This window comes from Leptidea sinapis, chromosome 34 (assembly GCF_905404315.1).
Source record: "Leptidea sinapis chromosome 34, ilLepSina1.1, whole genome shotgun sequence".
In the NCBI taxonomy this organism is placed as follows: Eukaryota; Metazoa; Arthropoda; class Insecta; order Lepidoptera; family Pieridae; genus Leptidea; species Leptidea sinapis.
In genome coordinates this window covers 11,526,672-11,547,500 of record NC_066298.1, presented here as the reverse complement: position 1 = coordinate 11,547,500, position 20,829 = coordinate 11,526,672, and the positions used below count along the sequence as shown (strand labels likewise).

Genomic DNA, 20,829 nt, shown 5'->3' with positions numbered 1-20,829 from the left:
GGCAAGCCCCCCAGCGCACCCGGCCCGACGTCGGATGGCGGTACTTACTGTCTGCCTTTCTAACTGCTAGAATCCCAACGCACACCGCCTACTAGGTAGGTTACAGCACAACAGCTTTCGCTCCAGTCCCGGTATAGTGCGTTGGTCAGACGTAGAGGGTCACAGACAACCAATTATGACTCTTCAATTTCGCCTGTTAACCCAGGCGGCAAGCACCCCCAGTCGCGGTACTCCACAGACGTTTCGCCCATACGAACCAGAGGCGGAGATCGGGACCCAGCCCACACTGGCCGTCTCCTATTGAGAGATATGCTATACGCAAACAAATGGACAACAATCTCCCCACATTTGTCCTATCAACACCTGGCGCCAAGCCACTACGAGTCCGACGCCAATGGAGGGGCACTGGTAGCCTCCCAGTGGGCTCCCCTCCCCCATAGCTCCCGTGTCGGTAAAGCTACCTCCACCACGTTTGACGGGTAACCGCCGAGGAACCTTTCGGAACCATCTACTTCAGATCAATTGAAGGCCACCGCGCCCGTTGCTCGGATAACCGAGATGGGGTGGCTAATTGACCAACTTTTTTGGGTGAGCTCCCTGAAGTACAGCTGAACACCCTATACCGACTGTCTAATAACAGACGTGACAACATACATCGCGCCTGTTTTGCTCCCGTTATCTCCACCATTTTACCCGCGCTTGCTTGAATTTCTTCACGTTGACATTCAGAGCACTGGGCAGAAATCACATTGCGTCAACACCCGCGAGGGCCATCGCAATGCTTTGTTTTAATTAGACAGTCGGATTCCCCTTGTCCGTGCCAGTTCTGAGCTGACCGTTGAACGGCGGTCGTACAGTACCGCGCCGATCGCGCACGAGACGAAACCGACGCGGACTTACGGCTAGGAAGATCCGCGAAAGGCCGGAACGCGGGTCCGGATTCAGCACGACGCGCGAGACCACCTTGCGATGGAGACACGCGCGAGCATCGACCAGGCCCGGCAACGGCCGCATCCGCTTCCCGTCCAAACCCGACACGCCCCGGTCCTCAGAGCCAATCCTTATTCCGAAGTTACGGATCCAATTTGCCGACTTCCCTTACCTACATTATTCTATCGACTAGAGGCTCTTCACCTTGGAGACCTGCTGCGGATATGGGTACGAGCCGGCGCGACATCTCCACGTACATCCCTCACCTGAATTTTCAAGGTCCGCAGAGAGTATCCGGACACCGCCGCAAATGCGGTGCTCTTCGCGTTCCGAACCATATCTCCCTTCTATAGGATTCCATGGAACTCGAACGCTCAGGCAGAAAAGAAAACTCTTCCCGGACCACTCGGCGGCGTCTTCAGGCCACTTTGGGTTACCCCGTCGAACACTCGCTTGAGAAACGAGAGAACGATTATTGAAACGGTTCCGCTGCCGGGTTCCGGAATAGGAACCGGATTCCCTTTCGCTCAAAGGGCGTTATTTATCATATACACAAAATATATATAAACACGCCGCATCGACATAAGATCTCTCCTTGAGCTTAGGATCGACTGACTCGCGAGCAACTACTGTTCACGCGAAACCCTTCTCCACGTCAGTCCTCCAGGGCCTCGCTGGAGTATTTGCTACTACCACCAAGATCTGCACCGACGGAGGCTCCAGGCGGGCTCACGCCCAGACCCTTCTGCGCACTCCGCCGCGCACGTCCTACTCGTTACGGCATAATACGCGTGCGCTTTGACACGCACGCGCCGATTGCCGGTAACGGTAGTGTATAGGCAAAACGCTTCAGCGCCATCCATTTTCAGGGCTGGTCGCTTCGGCAGGTGAGTCGTTGCACACTCCTTAGCGGATTCCGACTTCCATGGCCACCGTCCTGCTGTCATGAGCGACCAACGCCTTTCATGGTGTCCCATGAGCGTTTTTTAGGCGCCTTAACACTACGTTTGGTTCATCCCACAGCGCCAGTTCTGCTTACCAAAATTGGCCCACTTGGCACCGTCATCAGATCTCCGGCTTCATCGTTCGAGTAAGCCGGAGTTCTCACCCATTTAAAGTTTGAGAATAGGTTGAGGTCGTTTCGGCCCCAATGCCTCTAATCATTCGCTTTACCGGATGAGACTGTTACGAGTCGACGCCAGCTATCCTGAGGGAAACTTCGGACGGAACCAGCTACTAGATGGTTCGATTAGTCTTTCGCCCCTATACCCAGTTCCGACGATCGATTTGCACGTCAGAATCGCTACGGTCCTCCATCAGGGTTTCCCCTGACTTCGACCTGACCAGGCATAGTTCACCATCTTTCGGGTCCCAGCATCTGTGCTCAGAGCGCGCCCGCATTCGCTGATTGGAAACGAGACGCCTCGGGAGTGCGAGAGATCGATTTTTGACGACCGACGCTCCATCCTCCCTGAGCGCGCGACAAGCGCGCGCCTTCACTTTCGTTGCGCCTTTCAGTTTTGTCTGTTTGAATTCATAACTCAATGACTCGCACACATGCTAGACTCCTTGGTCCGTGTTTCAAGACGGGTCCTGCGAGTGCCCGAAACAGTAACATCGCCGACTGATACGCGCACAGTCCGAGACTACACGGCTGCGACGACAGCGGCGTCGCGTCAGCATCCGCACAAGGGCAGGATGTCGACGACGACTCTCGCTCGCGTCGGGCCGGACGCGTCCCCGGATGGAGACGCGTGCGCGTTTCATGACAAGTACCGTCCGCCGCCGGCCGGCGATCGTCACGGTCGGACGGCTGTGCGCGTGAACGCGCAGCCGCCCGGCTCCCGGACAACGCTTAGGCCGAACAGACGAACGGGTCGCGATGCATAATGTGTACTAAGAGAGAAGTGCACGCCGTCCGGGTGCGTCAACGGCGGCGACCGGTGAACGCGAGCACGAGTCTCGCGCACATCGCGGCACGCCGCCGTACGCCCCGGAGTGACGATGAATCTCTCCGTTCGTTCATTCGAGTTTCGCAGGTTTACCCCTGAACGGTTTCACGTACTCTTGAACTCTCTCTTCAAAGTTCTTTTCAACTTTCCCTCACGGTACTTGTTCGCTATCGGTCTCGCGGTTATATTTAGCCTTAGATGGAGTTTACCACCCACTTAGGGCTGCACTCTCAAGCAACCCGACTCTGAGGAGAGTCCCTCTCGCGGACTCGCTCCGTCGCTACGGGCCTGGCACCCTCTATGGGAAAACGGCCCCGTTCAAGACGAACTTGGACGGGAGCGGCGACCGCGAGAAAGCGGAACCTCCCTAACACCACATGTCCCGCGACCGTGACGACCGCGGGATTCGGCGCTGGGCTTATCCCTGTTCGCTCGCCGCTACTGAGGGAATCCTGGTTAGTTTCTTTTCCTCCGCTTACTAATATGCTTAAATTCGGCGGGTGATCCTCCCTGATCTGAGGCCAACGATAAAAAGTATGAGGCAGACACGATATCCGTCAGCGCAGCGACACCGTCGTGCGCGCGCCGCCAATAAGTCTCAACGACGTATCGTCGACCCGCGCACGTACCGCGATCGAAGCGCCCTTCGGACGTCGAGTCCGCCTACTCGTTTGCACGCTCACGTCGGGCCGAAATAACACGTGCAGCGCACGGGACGCGAACCGAAGGCGCAGCCACGCACGCCGTTCACATAGAGAGCTCTGCATAGATTAATTAAAATTAATCACGAGATATCCGCGTGTGACAGCGAACGAGCGCGCCCCGGTACCGCGCCCGTCTCCGTGACCCACGTCGGGCGTGAGGCGGAGACGGCGTTGCACGCGAACAGCACCACGCGTTGCGGCTTATTTTACATTTTCGAACGGATCGAGCGGGCCCCGGAAAACCGGCGGGGTTTACCCGAGCCCGGCCCGAAGACCGTCACTCGTTTTACACGTTTTTTAGGCGCGCAAACAGTGTTGTCAGCATACAGCGACGGCGTCGTCGTATTCTTTTATGCAGCCGGCCCTCAGACAGGAGTGGTCCTGGATATTTCTCCACGGACCGCAATGTGCGTTCGAAATGTCGATGTTCAAATGTGTCCTGCAGTTCACACTATGACGCGCAGTTAACTGCGTTCTTCATCGACCCGCGAGCCAAGTGATCCACCGTTCAGGGTAATAGTTTTTATATTTAGAAAATACGTGAACGATCTCTGTGTGTAACAAAATATTATGTGACGCACGCATTGCGCGTACGTCGTGATCTCGACTCGCTTCGCACTCGACATGAGCGCGTCGCGAGACGCACGCGCGTCGCGTACATGCGAACCGCGCCCGCCGAAGCGTCGTGCCGGAGACGTCGTGCCGGACACCCCCCACATGCGGCGGGAGATGTCAGCGCGCGCGCGGCAAACGCGACAACGGAGCACAGAGAGCACATCGCGAGCGCGAAAATAATCAGTGATTGACACGTGATTGAAGTTATCATCGTCAACAGTCGGCTGTGAGCGAAGCGTGTCGGCGACAACGCTCGCGCACGCGACCGTTACACGTTAATGATCCTTCCGCAGGTTCCCCTACGGAAACCTTGTTACGACTTTTACTTCCTCTAAATGATCAAGTTTGGTCAACTTCCCAGCAACGCCGACGGCCGCGAAGCCACCGCGTGTCGGTCCGAAGACCTCACTAAATCATTCAATCGGTAGTAGCGACGGGCGGTGTGTACAAAGGGCAGGGACGTAATCAACGCGAGCTTATGACTCGCGCTTACTAGGAATTCCTCGTTTATGGGGGATAATTGCAAACCCCAATCCCCAGCACGAAGGAGTTTCAACGGGTTGCCCGGGCCTCTAGGCCAGGGAGAACATGTTGATTCCTTCAGTGTAGCGCGCGTGCGGCCCAGGACATCTAAGGGCATCACAGACCTGTTATTGCTCAATCTCGTGCGGCTCGAAGCCGCCGGTCCCTCTAAGAAGAATTTTAATACGCCGCCAGTGAGTTGCGCGACCCTGAAGCCGCGCACACCTAAATGACGACGCCTATTTAGCAGGCTAGAGTCTCGTTCGTTACCGGAATTAACCAGACAAATCGCTCCACCAACTAAGAACGGCCATGCACCACCACCCACCGAATCAAGAAAGAGCTGTTAATCTGTCAATCCTTCCGGTGTCCGGGCCTGGTGAGATTTCCCGTGTTGAGTCAAATTAAGCCGCAGGCTCCACTCCTGGTGGTGCCCTTCCGTCAATTCCTTTAAGTTTCAGCTTTGCAACCATACTCCCCCCGGAGTCCAAAATCTTTGGTTTCCCGGAAGCTGCCCGCCGAGCCATTGTAGTAACGTCGGCGGATCGCTAGATGACATATTTACGGTTAGAACTAGGGCGGTATCTAATCGCCTTCGAACCTCTAACTTTCGTTCTTGATTGATGAAAACACCTTTGGCAAATGCTTTCGCTGATGTTCGTCTTGCGACGATCCAAGAATTTCACCTCTAACGTCGCAATACGAATGCCCCCAGTTATCCCTATTAATCATTACCTCGGAGTTCTGAAAACCAACAAAATAGAACCGAGATCATATTCTATTATTCCATGCACGAAATATTCAAGCGGCATTTTGAGCCCGCTTTGAGCACTCTAATTTGTTCAAAGTAAAATTGTCGGCCCATCTCGACACTCACTGAAGAGCACCGCGATAGGATTTTGATATTGAACCGGCGTTTTACCGCCGGCTCACCGACGATATGCTCCGCAGACGTGTCAGTATCACCGCGGATGCGATGCACCGACAGCGCGGCGCACAAATGCAACTACGAGCTTTTTAACCGCAACAATTTTAGTATACGCTATTGGAGCTGGAATTACCGCGGCTGCTGGCACCAGACTTGCCCTCCAATTGTTCCTCGTTAAAATATTTAAAGTGTACTCATTCCGATTACGAGGCCTCGTAAGAGTCCCGTATCGTTATTTTTCGTCACTACCTCCCCGTGCCGGGAGTGGGTAATTTGCGCGCCTGCTGCCTTCCTTGGATGTGGTAGCCGTTTCTCAGGCTCCCTCTCCGGAATCGAACCCTGATTCCCCGTTACCCGTGACAACCATGGTAGTCGCAGAAACTACCATCGAAAGTTGATAAGGCAGACATTTGAAAGATGCGTCGCCGGTACTGGACCATGCGATCGGCAAAAGTTATCCAGATTCATCAAAATTAACGACTTCGGACGCGAGGCCCTCCGTCGATTGGTTTTGATCTAATAAAAGCACTCATCCCATCACTGGTCAGAGCTCTGATTGCATGTATTAGCTCTAGAATTACCACAGTTATCCAAGTAACTGAGTAAGATCTAAGGAACCAAAACTGATATATTGAGCCATTCGCGGTATCGCCTTAATACGGCTTGCACTGAGACATGCATGGCTTAATCTTTGAGACAAGCATATAACTACTGGCAGGATCAACCAGGGAGCTGCTGCAAACAACGATTGTTGTCGCGCTCAGCGCGTCATGCGTCGCGATCTCCCCTTAGGGCGTCGCGACTATGACATCTTGAACATATCGTGAGATATCCGTTCGCGCACTGTATACTATATATCTCAAAGGCATACGGTGCGCGTTGAACGAATCATAAATCGGCGATGGGCCGATTGTATGTTATGAAAGTTCAGTAACGAGAGTCCCTTCGGGTAATAATAAAAATGATGACACGCAATAGAAGCGGTATCAACGTATTAATATCGGTACACGTCGTGATCACAAATCGGATCGACGCCCGGTGCTTGAGAGGAGCGTGAACGTCTCGCACGCGTGAAATGCGCGACGCGTTCCGGCTTGCGGGCCCTCACGTTAAAAATCTTAACAGAGGGAAACCGTCGAAGCCCAGTCGGCGTCTTGGTGCGCGCAAAAAATTTACACGATCGCTTTCAACGTGACGAGGATCGCCGCAGCGTATGATACTATAGAGAGAGTGAAGAGAGGAATTATGAGAAACGAAATCACAAAAAACCTTTCAAATCACCAAATCAAATATCATCCGCATAGGGAAACTCGAAAACGCTCGATCGACACAGCGCGGTGAGTCTGTCTCATTTTTTATATTGTAAAAAAAGAACATATAAAACAACGCGCGACACAAACACAGACACAGACACACCAGCTCTGCCCCGAGAGTACCAACAACCGTATTGTTATTATATCATCGTCGTTATCATCGCGCGCATTCACAAACTTACTCAAATATAAATATATATTAAATAAAATATGAATGACGATGACGACGACGAGAATAATAAAACAACACCACCGTGATGTGCGTTTTTGTATTTTTGTCGCGTGCGTTTTTCACTCTTTTTACAAGAAAAAACTTGAGCGGCGTTGAATTCGGCGTCGCGAACCGTTCGCTACGGACTCGACTCTCGACGCCGACTGCCGTATGTGTGGTGCACGCGAACGATATGAACGTGTAAACTCTCTGATATGTGAATAAAGTGATTTTGATTTGATTTTACTATTTATTAATAACATAATATTGAATATGCATTGCGGCTTCGAAGAAAAAATCGTTTTTTTTTTTTTTTTTTTTTTTTTTTTTTTTTTTTTTTTTAACTTTATTAATAACGAGTACGATAATGTTCAGTAATAAACGCGCGACACGTACATTTCATTTTCCCTCCGAAACCAAATAAAAAACCTCCAAAAAAAAATATATTTCAAATCAAATCAAAATTCTTATCATACATCAATCTTACTCACCCAAACTAAACATGCGTCTAAACGCAGCACGAGACGAGCCAGCTACTTGATACTACCTAAGACAAGAACAAATTACGGCAAGCGTATGTTTATTTACGAGGGCGCACCACTTTTTAATAGTCTACCTTCATCTCTCAAAAAGATTAGGTCACTAAAAACATTTAAACGTGACCTATCAGACTATATTGTTTCAAAGTTTTTATAAAACACATGTCTGAAATTGTTTGTTATGTGACAGTGCCCTGTAAAAGTGTGTAATCTTAAATTTTGTGAAGAAGAATAAGTACTATAATGTGTAACATGTATGTACTGAACATCTAAAGAACGGCGGATAAATTATTACATCATATTTTTATGTTCTCATGTAAGTGACAATATTATGTTTTTAATGAGAAATAAATATCTTTAAACGTAATTCTTTCTTACTTACTTACTTACTTACCTATTTACTTACTTACTTAGTTGCTTACTTACTTACTTACGTACTTACTTACTTACTTAATCACATTCGTTTTTCGCGATTTTCAGCAAAACGGTAGGTAAGTTTTATCATAAAAGTATCTCGGACAAAAATTGTAGATCGTAAAATTATCCATTAAAAATGTATCAATACTTAGTGTTAGATTCAAAAAGTGAGTTTCCACGCCACCTATGAGGTAGTAGTGTACTTAGCGCGTTTTTATAAGTTTTTGAATAGTTATTATCTCAGAAACGGTGGCTCGTAGGAAAAAAAGTATCGGTACATTTTTTATAGATAATTTTATCACCTACACTTTTTCTCGTAGGTATTTTTATGATAAATTAATAATTAATAATTTATTTTATTTAATTTAAAAAAAAAAACGGACAGAACATGCAATTATTAGGGGACACGAATATTGGTCAAAAACTATAATGTTCTGGTGTACAAGGAACAAGAGAAAAGATGGAGACCGGCAGGGAGCGCCGCGCTCCTCGCGCTCGGCGGTACTCGTTATTGGAGAAAACAAGTAAGTGAGATATCCGTCCGGGGAGACCGGCAGGGAGCGCCGCGCTCCTCGCGCTAGGCGGTACTCGCTATTGAGGAATCGACCGTACCCGCTATTGGGGCCGATCGTACTCGCTTTTGGAATTTGCGCAGCGCGCCCAACACCACCGGAGCCGCCGCCGCCGACGGCGATGTACACTTATCACAACACTCGACTCGACATAATAACCTGAAAATGATCGTACTCGTTATCATTAGAGTAGTCGCCGTGTACAACATCAACCACGTCTTTCAACTATAATAAATAATAATATATTGTAAAATTTTATAATCATGAGAAATCGCGTGACGCGTCCGTCACGACGAAATATCATGATAATATTATTTATATTATTATGTTATTATAATATTATATGTTGGCCTGTTGTTTGTTTGCACACACACACACACACACACACAACTCTGCTTCTCGGCGACGATGCGTCCTCGGACGAATCACCTGGCGTAGGGCTGAGTCTCAACAGATCGCAGCACGACGCTGCTCTACCGAGCACAACACCCCGCCAGGAACGTAAGTCGTCTACAGACTATTCCGAGCCCCGACATCGAACTGAGGTAAATTCGAAACTTCGACGCCGTGGTGCACGTGTTAATACCGCTCGCACCGTTCGTCGCGTTCCAAATGGGCTTCGACGTCGCGTCTTACGAATAAAACGCGACTAGTAAAGTCACATTGTTTAGAGCCTCCCGACACTCGGGGCTCCACAGTGAGTATATCCTTGCCGGATTCGGCTAGGCTGGCTTCGGCCTTAGAGGCGTTCAGGCATAATCCCGCGGATGGTAGCTTCGCACCACCGGCCGCTCGGCCGAGTGCATGAACCAAATGTCCGAAACTGCGGTTCCTCTCGTACTGAGCAGTATTACTATCTCAACGACACGCCATCAGGAGGGTAAAACTAACCTGTCTCACGACGGTCTAAACCCAGCTCACGTTCCCTTTTGATGGGTGAACAATCCAACGCTTGGCGAATTTTGCTTCGCAATGATAGGAAGAGCCGACATCGAAGGATCAAAAAGCAACGTCGCTATGAACGCTTGGCCGCCACAAGCCAGTTATCCCTGTGGTAACTTTTCTGGCACCTCTTGCTAAAAACTCTTTATACTAAAGGATCGATAGGCCGTGCTTTCGCAGTCCCTATGCGTACTGAACATCTGGATCAAGCCAGCTTTTGCCCTTTTGCTCCACGCGAGGTTTCTGTCCTCGCTGAGCTGGCCTTAGGACACCTGCGTTATTCTTTGACAGATGTACCGCCCCAGTCAAACTCCCCGCCTGGCAGTGTCCTCGAACCGGATCACGCGGGAGTTGTACGGCGACGAGCGTTGCCGCCACGTCGCCACTCTGCACGCTTGGAACGAAACACCGTACGCCCGCCGATATTATCGACCGCGCACCGCTTCCGCCCAACCGAGTAAGTAATGAAACAATGAAAGTAGTGGTTTTTCAGCGACGACCGCGAACGATCTCCCACTTATGCTACACCTCTCATGTCTCCTTACAATGCCAGACTAGAGTCAAGCTCAACAGGGTCTTCTTTCCCCGCTGATTCTCCCAAGCCCGTTCCCTTGGCTGTGGTTTCGCTAGATAGTAGATAGGGACATAACCCACCTCCTTCCCATGGTCTTACCGACCTTTCGGTCATCAAGACCTAGGTACCGACCGAAACAGCGGGAGATGTACCGGATTTGAGGTCCGGCACATTTTCTTGACTCCCTACAAGTTCTCTTTTTTAATATGCGTCCCTAGATGGCCCTCTCCCCCTTTCTGGGGGCGGCCGACCACAGATACGGCTTCTTCGTCGCCGGGCTCTCCTTCTTCCTAATCTCCTCTTCTTCTCTTGGTCTTCCTTTCTCTGTCTTCGTCACCGTCTTGGTTTACCCCTCCATCACTCTCCTGACACGGTACCAACTTGCGGCATATCTCATCAGCCTGGAGAAATTCTCCTCAGAGGATACCAAGTCTCCGTAATAAACTGGTCCTGGTCTTGTCCTCGTTAGATGGTCCAGCATTTCGCCTCTTGCTTCCTCGTACAAGCTGCAATCCCACAGCACGTGGTCGCGGTTCTCGTCCGTCGCGCCACATGGACATGTGCCGTCCCCTTTTAGCCCCAGGTCCCTAAGCTTGCTGTTGAACTGCCCATGTCCCGTCAACAGCTGCGACGTGTAATGGTCGGGATGCACCCACGACGCCAGGAGTCTTTCCCCGACACATGGGAAGAAGCGTCTGAGTTCGCCACCTCTCTCCTCGCGTTCCCAGCGCTCCTGCCACATGTTCACCACTTCGGAGTGGATGTCCTTCTTTAATGACGCGAGCTCCTTTTTAACCCTATCGCCCCTGGTCGCCTCGATCTTGCCCGCACGATAAACTTCCAGGTCTGCCGGAAGTACCCCTGCTGAAACTGGCAGTGCGGCCGTGCTCGTGGAGCGGTACGCCTTGGTGAGCAGCACCAACGACGTTCGTTGAGTCCTGAGCAACCGACTCGACACCACATGCAAAAATGCCCTGTGATACCAGGTGCTTGCCGCGTAAGTCAAGGTTGCTACGAATGTCCCTCTATACAAGAGCTTAAGTGCCTTGTATCGTATGCCCCAAGAGGTTGAAGATACCCTAGCCATTTTGCCGAAACACTTCGCGGCTCGCTCCCCGATATCCAAGGCGTGCTCTGCAAATGATCCCTTACCATCAATTGTGATGCCCAGTATTTTTACATTATCGACCGCTGTGACAGATTGCCCGTTCATTCTGATGACCGGAGGTCGCCTGAGAGTTCCCTTTAAAGTTATAGACTTTGTTTTCCTGGGAGAAAAACTCAGCCGGTTTCTGACCCCCCAGTCTGTGATTTTCTCAAGCGCCGCCCGGGCATTGGCCTCGATATCCGCTCTGGAGTTCGCCTCTATGAGGAGCGTCACGTCATCCGCATACGCTACCATTCCCACCCCTGTTGGCATGCTCGTTTCCAAAAGGTCGTTCAACAACACGTTCCATAAAGTCGGGCCGAGCACTGAGCCCTGTGGACACCCCATAGTAGAGGTTTTCCACACTGCATCGGCTCCAACGAACATACCTACTCGTCGGTTGACGAAGTAGGAACTCAGACAACGGTAGATGTTGGGTGGGCAGCCTCCCTGCTTGTACTTAAGCAGTACCATTGGCCACCACGCGTTGTCGAAAGCCCCAGATATATCCAACGTGATCGCGTGTACGTACTTGTGTGTGCTGGTGTTCACTGTTAATTGAATAGCGTTCAGTGCCGTTATCGTGGACCTCCCTTTCATAAACCCATGTTGACGGGTTGACATGCGACTGTACAGACCCGGAGTACATTCGCATATCAACTGCTCAAGCACCTTACCCAGTACTGGCAAGAGGGTGATGGGTCTATACGCCTTTGGGTCAGTCGCCTTCCCATCACCCTTTGGCAGTACTATCAACCGGCCTTCCTTCCATACATCGGGAAACACGCCCTCTTCTATACACTTACCGTACATTACAGTCATCTCGCTCGCGGCCACCTTCCACGCTGCTTTTACTATCCGAGCGGTGATCCCATCTGTACCCGGCGCCTTGTTCGGTAGGCTCCGGATAATTTGGCCGATCTGTTCCCTGGTGGGAGGGCCCACCGTTCGACCACTGGGCACGCAAGCTGCCGCCAGGCGCACCTGTACATGATAGTCGGAATCAGCCGCCCTGTCGTCGTCCGGACACATCACTGCCAGTATCCCTCCCATAGCGCTGCGGATGTCAACAGCGTAGCCTTGCGCAAGCTTCAACCCATTAATGACGTTCGCGGGCGGGCGCACCCTGCCGGTAGCGGCCCGGTACGCCATGCCCCACGGATCGTCATTCCCACTGTCGGCTAATTTCGAGAAGTGGTTGGTCTCCGCTTCCCGCATAGACTTCCTATATATCGTACGTGCTCGATGGAAGCGTCCTTTGCAGATTTCTTCTGCCAGTCCGCCCGCACGCCGAGACTGCTGCCATTCCCGACGCAACCGGTTGTGCTCCCTACGAAGGTGATCAAGTTTTCTTGACCACCATTCATGACCCCGCACCCGATTTTTCCCCTTGTCTACACCTAAACACTCCCCAGCTGTACGATCGAGCATCGAGACGAACTGCTTGCACAGTTCCTGTGCTGGCTTTCGGTAGTCCAGCCTACCTACACGCCACGAGAGTGTTGTACAAAACCGATCCCAGTCCACACTTCGATCCCGGTACCTCGTTGGCTCTCTCCCTGGCTCTAGCTCTCCCTGGTGCCGTGCGGCTGATGGATCGTCCTTTGCGATGGAGAACGTTATGAGCTGGTGGTCGCTTGTGCTCTCTTCTTCCCTGACTTTCCAGTCTGTTAATGGGACCCCTCTGGTTGTTAATGTGACGTCGATGTTGGAGGAACCGTTAATCGTCTTAAAAGTATCCGGTTCCCCCGCCTTATTGTGCACGAGGAGCCCCCTCGAGAGTATAAAGCTCTCCATCGCTGTCCTCCTCCTGGATGTCTCTGCGCCTCTTCCCTCGAACTGCTCACGGCGACTGTGCCAGAGCGGCGAGTGAGTATTGGTATCGGCCCCGATGACAACTTGTTTTCCCCGGAGGACTTCCAGTACGCGGTCCAAGTGGTGAATGTGGATGTCGATGTTCTCGCTATACTGGAAGTACGCCGATACCACGTAGATGTCGCCGCCGCCCCCCCGGAAGTGTGCTACTAGACAGTGCGATGTTGAAAGTTCCGGCAGGATCAATCCCGCTATCCTGGTGCTGTTTAGGTAGATACCTGCCTTCCCTTCGTCCGTGCACTGCAGCAGCCCCTGCAGCTGGGACCTCCCATATTGTTCTTGAACAAGAACGATATCGAGACCCAGCCTGTGGGCGATTTCCGGAAGTTCCGCCGTCGCCGTTGCCGCTCCCTGGAGATTTATCTGCCCGACGTTCACATATCTGTGGTTAGCAGCCATAGTTGGTTCGTTCGGCTGCCCTCTTCTGCGCCGCTATTCTGGCCGGACAAGTAAGCGCTGCGGTCCTGTGGTCGTCGCCTAACTTCCCTGCTTTGACACAGGTGGCGCACCTCTCCTTCTTCGACTTGCACTCCTTATGGCCATGCCCGACGTCACCGCACTTACTGCAAGTCTCCCTCTCTGCTTTGCAGTGCTTCATGGAGTGCCCATACCACTGGCATTTTGCACAGCAGGTGATGTCCAGGAAGTCCCTCACTAAATATCGTTCCCAGTCGATGTAGACTCTCTCCCTGGACATTAAACGATCCCTCCACTTAGCACTGCATGCCAGCACTACAGTGGTGCAGGAGCCCCCCTTTGTCTTCTTATAGAAGGCCACCTTGGGAAAGCCTTCCTTGGGGTCCACATCGTTGAAATTCTGGGTGCGGAGCGCGCCCAGCAAGTCTTCTCCGTCCTTCACATGGCCGCTCACGTTCAAAATTGCAACAAGCGGCGTCTTCTGGCCCGTCTCCTGCACCTTCAAGTTCGCCGGCATGGCCTTTCTGATTTTCTCTATATCCTCTCTATTCCTTGTCTGGAGGACAACTCCTGCATTCCCCACTTTGCGCAGACGTGCCACCTGCAGCCCCATGGTATGTGGGTTAATTGCCTCTTTTAGAACGGCCTTGGTCTCCTCGGCTGTTTTAATGGAGCTGTCCTCCGATGGGTACACCGCTATTGAGGTACCCATACTCACTGGTTTTGGCTGTGTTGCTGTCCTCCCTGTTCGCAGCATGGTCGCGTACGTCTCCTTTTCCATTACGACCGGGGCCCCCGCTTCTCCGCGGAAGGCCTTGGATTGCTCCGACGCTTTTAACAATCTGCCCGCGAGAGTGGCGACCACCGCCGTGAGGCGCTGAACCTGGGTTCCAATTAGCCCCAGGTCCGACTTGTTAAGCTTATTTGTTGGGCCCGTTGCCGCCGACATTATGTTGCTCCCGGCCGTATTTGCCAGCTCAATAAGCTCCTCGATGTCTTGCTCCCTCATTGATTTTGGTTCCGCCTCCTTCTCCTTTTCTCCTCTCGGTAATTCTCTCCTGGAGCTGCTAGCTACCGGCTCCAACCGGCGTCGGATTGCCTCCTGCAGCTCCTCAGGTGACTGTAGCGGGCGCTTCTCCGCACCCTGGCTCACCTCAGCCACGCTGCTGAATCCTCCTGGAGGTGTCCTAGCCAAGGATTTCCTTGGCGTGAAGAGCGCTAACGCCTCAAGCTCCTCCAGCTCCTTCCGCTTCTCCTCAACCGCCTCCCGAAGGAGGCGCTCGGAATCGTCCATACTTGCACGTCAGACAAATACGCACGCACAATAAAATACACGAAAGAAAAAAAAAATAAAAGGCAAAAATAATCCTATAGCTACACTGAGTCCTGTCTCTTCCCTAACACTAACTAACTAAAGGCTAAATAACTACCTAATATCTAACACTAAATAATTCTTATAAGCTATCTAAATAATATGAAGTCAATAAAGTATAATAAAAACACAAAAGAATATCAAATAAACAAAGTCATTAGCTAATTACTGCAAAAAATGGTTCAACAAAAGAAATAGCGTAAACAAAGTAATTAGCTAATTAGTGTCATAAATCACTGATAAAAATACGCACCTGTGGCTCCACCCACACTGCTTACAGTGGCGGACGTCGCGCACAAGCTCCACCCACACAACGCGATTGGTCAAGAACACAACGAATCACAGAAACTTGGGCGGCGACTAACGCGGAGAGCACAAAACACGTCCGCTCGCTACGAGAGCCGGCGACCTAGTAGTAGATAGGGACATAACCCACCTCCTTCCCATGGTCTTACCGACCTTTCGGTCATCAAGACCTAGGTACCGACCGAAACAACGGGAGATGTACCGGATTTGAGGTCCGGCACATTTTCTTGACTCCCTACAAGTTCTCATTTTTTTTTCGTCCCTAGATGGCCCTCTCCCCCTTTCTGGGGGCGGCCGACCACAACTACGGCTTCGTCGTCGGGCAGCCCATCTTGCAGTTCTTCTCCTCTTCCTGAAGTCTTCCTTTCTCTGTCTTCGACACCGTCTTGGTTTACCCCTCCATCACTCTCCGGTCACGGTACCAACTTGTGGCAAATCTAACCAACCTTGAGAAGTTCACCTCCGAAGAAACAAGATCTCCGTAATGCACTGGTCCCGGATTTTTCCTCTCTAGATGGTCTAACAGTTCACCTCTCGCCCGATCGTACAGACTACATTCCCACAGCACGTGGTCGCGGTTCTCTTCCGTCGCGCCACATGGACAGGTGCCGTCCCCTTTGAGCCCCAGGTCCCTAAGCTTCCCGTTGAACATACCATGCCCCGTTAACAGTTGCGACGTGTAGTGGTCGGGATGCACCCACGTCGCCAGGAGTCTGTCCCCGACACATGGGAAGAAGCGTTTGAGATCGCCACCCCTCTCTTCACGTTCCCAACGCTCCTGGCACATGATGACCACCTCGGAGTGGATGTCTTTCTTCAAGATCGCGAGCTCCTGCTTTACCTTATCGCCCCTGGTCGCCTCTATCTTGCCCGCGCGGTACACCTCCAGGTCGGCTGGAAGCACCCCTGCTAGCACTGGCAGTGCGGCCGTACTCGTGGAGCGATACGCCTTGGTGAGCAGCACCAACGACGTTCGCTGTGTCCTAAGCAACCGGCTAGACACCACATACAGGAACGACCTGTGATACCAGACGCTCGCCGCGTACGTGAGAGTAGCTACGTACGTCCCCCTGTACAAGACTTTAAGAGCCTTGTACTGTATGCCCCATGATGTTGAAGATACCCGTGCCATTTTACCAAAGCACCTCGCGGCTCGCTCTCCGATATCCAAGGCATGCTCGGCAAATGATCTCTTACCATCAATTGTAACGCCCAAGATTTTCACCGAGTCCACCGCTCCTACAGGTTCGCCTGACATTCTAATAACCGGAGGGCGCCCGAACGAACCCTTCAGGGTAATCGACTTAGTTTTCAGCGGTGAAAACTTCAGCCGATTCCTGCGACCCCAAGTCGAGATTCTCTCGAGCACCGCCGCGGCCTTGGTCTCGATAGCAGCCCTAGAATCCGCTTGTATAAGTAGCGTCACGTCGTCCGCGTACGCTACCATTTCGACCCCTGTTGGTACGTCCATTTCCAAAAGGTCATTCAACAGAATATTCCAAAGTGTAGGGCCGAGCACAGAGCCCTGTGGACACCCCATGGTTGACGGTTTCCACACCGTCTCCCCCCCTGCAAACATACCGACCCGTCTATTGACGAAGTACGAGCAGAGACACTTGTATATGTTCGGCGGGCAGCCGCCCTGCTTAAACTTAAGCAGGACCATAGGCCACCATGCATTATCGAATGCACCTGCTATGTCCAACGTTACCACCTGGACATACTTGTGAGTGCTGGCGTTCACTGTATAGAGAAGCGAGTTCAGAGCCGTTAACGTCGACCTCCCTTTCATAAACCCATGTTGACGGGTTGACATGCGACTGTACAGACCCGGGGTACATTCACATATCAACTGCTCAAGCACCTTACCCAGTACTGGCAAGAGGGTGATAGGTCTATACGCCTTTGGGTCAGTCGCCTTCCCATCACCCTTTGGCAATACTATTAACCGGCCATCCTTCCATACATCGGGGAATACTCCCTCATTTATGCACTTCACATACATAAGTGTCATCTCACACGCGGCCGCCTTCCACGCTGCCTTAACAATACGAGCGGTGACACCGTCTATCCCCGGAGCCTTGTCCGGTAAATTCCGAATTATTCGGCCTATTTGTTCTCTGGTGGGGGGACTCACCGAGTGACCACTGGGCAAACAAGCTGCCGCCAGGCGCACCTGCATATGGTAGTCAGAGTCGGCTGCCAGGTCGTCGTCCGGACACATTGCTGCCAGTATCCCTCCCAACGCGCTGCGAATATCGATAGCATACCCCTGCGCAAGCTTAAACCCATTAATGACGTTCGCAGGTGGACGCACCCTACCGGTGGCGGCACGATACGCCATACCCCACGGATCGTCATTCCCACTGTCAGCAAGCCGCGAGAAGTGGTTGGTCTCCGCTTCGCGCATAGACTTTCTGTAGACCGCGCGGGCACGATGGAAGCGCGCCCTGCAGATATCTTCTGCCAGTCCGCCCGCGCGCCGAGACTGTTGCCATTCCCGACGTAATCTGTTATGTTCCCGCCGAAGGTTGTCGAGTTTCCTCGACCACCATTCGTGACCGCGTGTTTGGTCCTTCCCCTTAGCGAACCCTAAACACTCCCCGGCTGTCCGATCGAGCGTTTGGACAAACTGCTTGCAGAGTTCCTGCGCTGGCTTTCGGCAGTCAAGCCTGCCTACTCGCCACGAGAGTGTAGAACAAAACCGGTCCCAGTTCACACTTCGGTCCCGGAACCTCGTCGGTTCTTCTCCTGGTTCCAGCTCTCCCTGGTACCGCGCGGCTGATGGGTTTCCTATGGCGATGGAGAACGTAATCAGCTGGTGGTCGCTGCTGCTCTCGTCTTCCCTCACCTTCCAATGCAGTATTGGGACTCCTCTGGTTGTAAACGTCACATCAATGTTGGAGGAACCGTTGACCGTGTTGAAAGTGTACGGTTCCCCCTCCTTATTATGTACGAGGAGCCCCTTTGAGAGGATGAAACTCTCCATCGCCAATCTTCTTCGACTTGCTTCTGCACCTCTTCCCTCAAATTGCTCGCGGCGACTGTGCCAGAGCGGAGAGTGCGTGTTGGTATCGGCTCCAATGATTATTTGTTTCCCTCTTAGTGCTTCCAGTACGCGGTCCAAGTGTTCAATGTGGGTTTCAATGCTCTCGCAGTACTGGAAGTACGCCGACACCATGTAGAAATCTCCGCCTTCCCCCCGGAAGTGTGCCACTAGGCAGTGCGGCGTGGAAAGATGAGGCAGGATCATTCCAGCTATCCTTGTGCTGTTGACGTAGATCCCTGCCTTCGAATCTTCCGCGCACTGTAGCAGCCCCTGCAGCTGGGCCCTCGCATACTGTTCCTGGACAAGAACAATACCGAGACCCAGCCTTTGGGCGATTTCCGGGAGTTCCGCTGTCGCCGTTGCTGCTCCTTGGAGGTTAATCTGCCCGACGTTTATGCTGCGATGCCTAGCATCCATAGTCTGTTCTTTCGGCTGCCCTCTTCTGCGCCGCTATCCTGGCCGGGCATGTAGAAGCCGCCGTCTTGTGGTCCTCTCCCTGCTTTCCCGCTTTGACGCAGGTGGCGCAACGCACGTTCTTCGCCTTACACTCCTTGTGGCCATGTCCAGCGTCTCCGCACCTGCTGCAGGTCTCCTTCTCCGCCCTGCAGTGCTTCGCGGAGTGCCCGTACCACTGGCATTTCGAACAGCATGTGACGTCAAGGAAGTCACGCACCAGGTACCGCTCCCAATCAATATATACTCTCTCCCTCGACATCAGTCTGTCCCGCCACTGCGCACTGCAGGCTAGCACTACCGTTGTGCACGAACCTCCTTTGGTTTTCTTGTAGAAGGCCACCCTTGGGAAGCCTTCCTTGGCGTCAACCTCGGAGAAGTTCTGCTGACGCAGTGCTCCGAGGAGTTCTTCTCCATCCTTGACATGGCCCTGGATGTTAAGGATTGCCACCAAGGGTGTCCTTTGTCCAGTCTCCTGCAGTTTCAAGGTTGCGGGCATGGCCTTTTTTATTTTCTCTAAGTCCTCCTTGCTGCGCGTTTGGAGGACAACTCCTGCGTTTCCTACCTTGCGTAGACGCGCCACCTGCAATCCCATTGTGTGGGGATTAATGGCCTCTTTTAAGGCAGCCTTTGTTTCGTCTGCAGTGCTCAGACCGCTGCTCTCCATGGGGTACACCGCGATTGATGCACCCATCTTCTGCGGCTTGGGTTGGGTCGCCATCCTACCTGTCCTCAACATACTCGCGTATGTGTTCCCTGGGGGGGTAACGCCAACTGTAATGGGGACGGCTCTTTCCGTCTCCTTCGCCTTCAAAAGCCTCCCTGCCAAGGTCGCCACAACCGCTGTAAGCCGCTGCACCTGGGTGCCAATGAGGCCGAGGTCCGCCTTGTTTAGTTTATTTGTGGGCCCAGTAGCGGCCGACATAATAGTGCTGCCCGCTGTGTTGGCCAGCTCAATAAGGTCCTCAATGTCCTGGTCCTTCATCGACATTCCGTCTCTGCTCTTCAGACCACTCGTACTAGGCTCCAGCTTCCTTCTCAGAGCCTCCTGTACCTCCTCCGGTGACTGCAGCGGGCGCTTCTCCGCACCCTGCCTGAGCTCCTCAACGCTGCCGAATCCTCCTGGAGGCGTCCTGGCCAAGGACTTCCTCGGCGTAAATAGCGCCAACGCCTCCAGCTCCTCCAGCTCCTTCCGCTTCTCCTCTACCGCCTCCCGAAGGAGGCGCTCCGAAGTGTCCATATTCGTATAGCAATTCGTATACAAAACAATAAATAGAAAAACAAAAATAAAGTCAAAACTAAAAGCTAACTACGAGTCCTGTCTCTTCCCTAACACTTCCTAATACCTAATTACCTAACAACTACCTACTGTCTAATAATAACTAATTCCTAAAAGCTAATTAAATAATATGAGTCAAAACACTAACACAAAAGAAATACAGTAAACAAAGTAATTAACTAATGACCGTAATAAATCAAATAGCAAAAAAAAATTCAAGTCACACAAAAGAAATACAATAAACAAAGTAATTAACTAATGACCGTCATAAATCAAAGCGGATTAATTCAGGTCACGTACGCACCTTAGCTCCGCCCACTACACAGACACTCGCGAACGTCGAACACAGGCTCCACCCACACGACGCGATTGGCCGAACGAACAGCGAATAGTGACACGGCGCGAGAACTTGGGCGGCGACTAACGCAGAGAGCACAAAACACGTCCGCTCGCTACGAGAGCCGACGACGAAGTAGATAGGGACAGCGGGAATCTCGTTAATCCATTCATGCGCGTCACTAATTAGATGACGAGGCATTTGGCTATCTCAAGAGAGTCATAGTTGCTATCGCCGGGCGGGGGGTCTGGGGGGCTGGCAAGCCCCCCAGCGCACCCGGCCCGACGTCGGATGGCGGTACTTACTGTCTGCCTTTCTAACTGCTAGAATCCCAACGCACACCGCCTACTAGGTAGGTTACAGCGCAACAGCTTT

At 52.1% G+C, this 20,829-nt stretch overlaps 2 non-coding genes and 1 pseudogene across 2 annotated transcripts; all 3 read right to left on the bottom strand.

The window, feature by feature from the left end:
* Nucleotides 1–3,406, bottom strand: part of LOC126975162 (large subunit ribosomal RNA) — a 4,683-nt pseudogene extending 1,277 nt beyond the window's left edge.
* Nucleotides 3,407–3,945: 539 nt separating this feature from the next.
* On the bottom strand, nt 3,946–4,102 carry LOC126975136 (5.8S ribosomal RNA). Its single transcript, XR_007731644.1, has one exon. It is a non-coding gene; the product is annotated as a 5.8S ribosomal RNA (ribosomal RNA).
* Nucleotides 4,103–4,477: 375 nt separating this feature from the next.
* On the bottom strand, nt 4,478–6,382 carry LOC126975146 (small subunit ribosomal RNA). Its single transcript, XR_007731652.1, has one exon. It is a non-coding gene; the product is annotated as a small subunit ribosomal RNA (ribosomal RNA).
* Between the last annotated feature and the right edge of the window lie 14,447 nt (nt 6,383–20,829).